The following is a 3,069-nucleotide window of genomic DNA, read 5'->3' on the forward strand; positions in this document are numbered from 1 at the left end:
TTTGCTGATGTTTCACAGTTTTTACAGTTTTTTTAGTGTAACAGTGTTTCACCATCTTTATCATGTTGTTTTGTGGTTTCCTAACTGTCAGATTTTTGCAATTTTTTCTTGTAATCTTCCTCAAATCTGCAAATTTCCCACTTTTTAAAAAAAATCATCACATCAAATATCATCACTCCTTTCTCAGCGTAGGGGCAGAATAAGTTTTCACTTTTGTCTTCTGCCCATTGTTTAATCACGACCTAAGACTCTATGATATTGTCCTGCAATGCTGTGAGTAAAGAGGGCCAAAACATTGTGCTTTGAATGTGCAGACTTTCTTAAAGGCTTTACAGCTTCAGCACTAATGATCATAACAACCACAGTTTTCTCAGCTTACACCTGAATATTAATTGAAGACTCCACGATTAATGAGATGCACCCGATACGTTTATTAAATGAGAATGTAGATGTGAGCGGACGTGAGGTACGACGAGCTGCTGCAGTGTGGAGGAACAGTTGCAGCTCCTGGTGTAGCAGAAAGAAGAAGAGTTGGGGGAGGGCAGGGAAGCAAGAACAAACAAAGTGTGCAGAGCTGGAAGCATTTCTACATACGTGACAGACACGGGAGTTGTTTGAGGTGTGATCCTGCACCTGATCTTCACCTTAAAACCTTCATTATACACGTGAAGGCAGACCGTGTGTGACCGTGCAGTATTTCTTTCTGTCACGCCGTCCTTCAGAATGCGTCTCTAAAGCAACGCTGGCTGTAATCTGACGTCCCACACAGAGTCTCCCTGAGTGATTTGGCCAAGGTTAGCCCTGAACACAACACTGAAGGAGAGTTTTAGAGTAAACTGAGAAACCTGCAGTAGTTTGGAGCAATCTTGTGTTTGAAACTCAAGAAAGTTTGCATATCGTTGCCACAAATGTGTGTGTTTATAAAGTGTGATCAGTGTGTTTTACATGTGCGTAACAACCCGCTACATCGCGATCAAATATCTCAGACTTAGAAGCTCGTCTTGACAATTATCCTCAAATTCAAATGTTGTTTTTTTTGTCCCCCTAAGTTTTCCACTTACACCAAATAATTCTCCGTTTTTGTGAAGTAATGCTGGAGATACTTTATATTCCTAAAGCAATATGACAGTTTTTTGGAGGTGCTGGAGAGGATTCTCGGAGCAGCGTTTCTCTCTCAGAGCGCTACAATGATCCAGAGAGGGAATTGTCAGACCCAGGATAAAGGAAACTCTGAGCAGAAAACACATTTGTTATGACCCCAGGAGTGTAAGCTTATGAAACCTGTTTCTTAAGAAAAGGGGGGGGGAGGATATATGGAAAATCTCAAGAGCTCCTGATGAATCATCTTGGGTCCATCTGAAATACAGAAAACTGGAAAACATGAAAGAAAAGCAGACACACAATTGCTCGAGACTTCTGCGCTGAGTCTGGAAAGAGGAGAACAAATGCAACAGAAGTGTGAATAATTTAATCATTTCTCAGTGATCAGTTCTTTCAGTAGATGTTAAGAGAAAAATAATATTGAGGAAGGAAACTTACTGACCCATTTACAATGCTCCTCTGTCTTCAGCTCTTCCCTGAATTCAAAGAAAATGCATAATGAATGGGTTTTCAAGATGCACCCGATTCATTATAATAGAGTTGCGAGTGCGTACAACACTGACTCGTGCTGATCTGTGTCTGCACCTTTCCACATCTTCTCCCTTAAAAAAGTTGAAGGCACCACAGTGGAGCCATAACAATTAAAAACAGCTCATTAATCCAAGCTGTGACAGCGGAAAACTGCATCTGGGCTATTTGTGGCAAAGCAGCGTGGTCCCATTCTGTCTAGGGCTGAGTTATTTAGATTTTTTTTTTTTTTTTCTGCAGTTGTTTTTGCTGTTGTCAGGGAGGACCATTTAACAAGAGAGTCACAGATGCAGCCTGAGAGCAAATGCAAGAATTGTCCAGGAACTGTTGTGTACAGCAGATCAAGTAATAACTGCATTTGCAGCACTATAAAAGCTGTTAGGCTTCAGCAGGAGAAGCTCGTACAGGGACATATTTGTGTGGGACACAAAGTAGAACGCGCAATAAACTGCCTCGACAAGGAAAATGAGATGAATATAAAGTGGATTATTTATGCAACATGTGTAATTAGGACATGTGTAAGTCATAAGTAAAGTTTAACTGATCAAATTAAATTAAACAAATCTCCTAATTACAGCGTAAAATGTAGAATAGACTAGAGATCAATGAAGAAGTCCCAGATCATGTTAGGCATCTGTATTGTACTGCCACCTAGTGGTGAAACATGGCACTAGCTGTGAGATACATCTACAGTCGTCCTCAAATGTATTCATCTCCTTCCATTAAAGAAAAGGCTAAATTCACATTAGTCACTCAAATAACTACAAACTGAAAAAAGTAGTAATAAAAAAGAATTTGCTAAATTATAATTTAGTGAAACAAGACATTGCTTTTGAATTGTTGTTAAAAAGAATTAAAAAATAAATTAAAAAGAAAACTGTCCCGGACAAACGAGAGCACTTTGCTGATGAGCAGTGGGCCAACATCAAAATAACTGTCAACAGGTGCAGAAGTCTGATTGAGAGTTACAGAAAACACTTGATTGCAGTGATTGGCTGAAAGGGTTGTTCAACTAAATATTAGTTTACGGGTCCCATCATGCTTGTTTGCTTGTTTTTTTGTTTGTTTGTTCTTTGTTTTTTAATATTTCTGTTGAACCACAATTTAAAAGCAATGTCATGATGTCCATTACATTTTTATTTATTATTACTTTTGTCAATTTCAACTTATTTCAGTGCCAGCTGTTTTTTTTTTCCTTCTTTAATGGGAGGGTATGAATACATTTGAGGATGACTGTATTTGTAATTTCCAGGTTATATCCAGTGAGAATATATTGTTTTCCTGTTGTTATCACATAGAAAAACACCTCACTTGATCACAGCATTTTACAATGAACTCCACAGAGCTCACAGGAACACTTTTTAATTCATATATGAGATTCATTTGGAGTGCTGTTGCCTTGCAGCAAGAAGGTCGCTGGTTCGCATCCCGGTGAGGACA

The sequence above is a fragment of the Stegastes partitus genome, unplaced genomic scaffold, assembly GCF_000690725.1.
Source record: "Stegastes partitus isolate 25-593 unplaced genomic scaffold, Stegastes_partitus-1.0.2 Scaffold801, whole genome shotgun sequence".
Classification (NCBI taxonomy): domain Eukaryota; kingdom Metazoa; phylum Chordata; class Actinopteri; family Pomacentridae; genus Stegastes; species Stegastes partitus.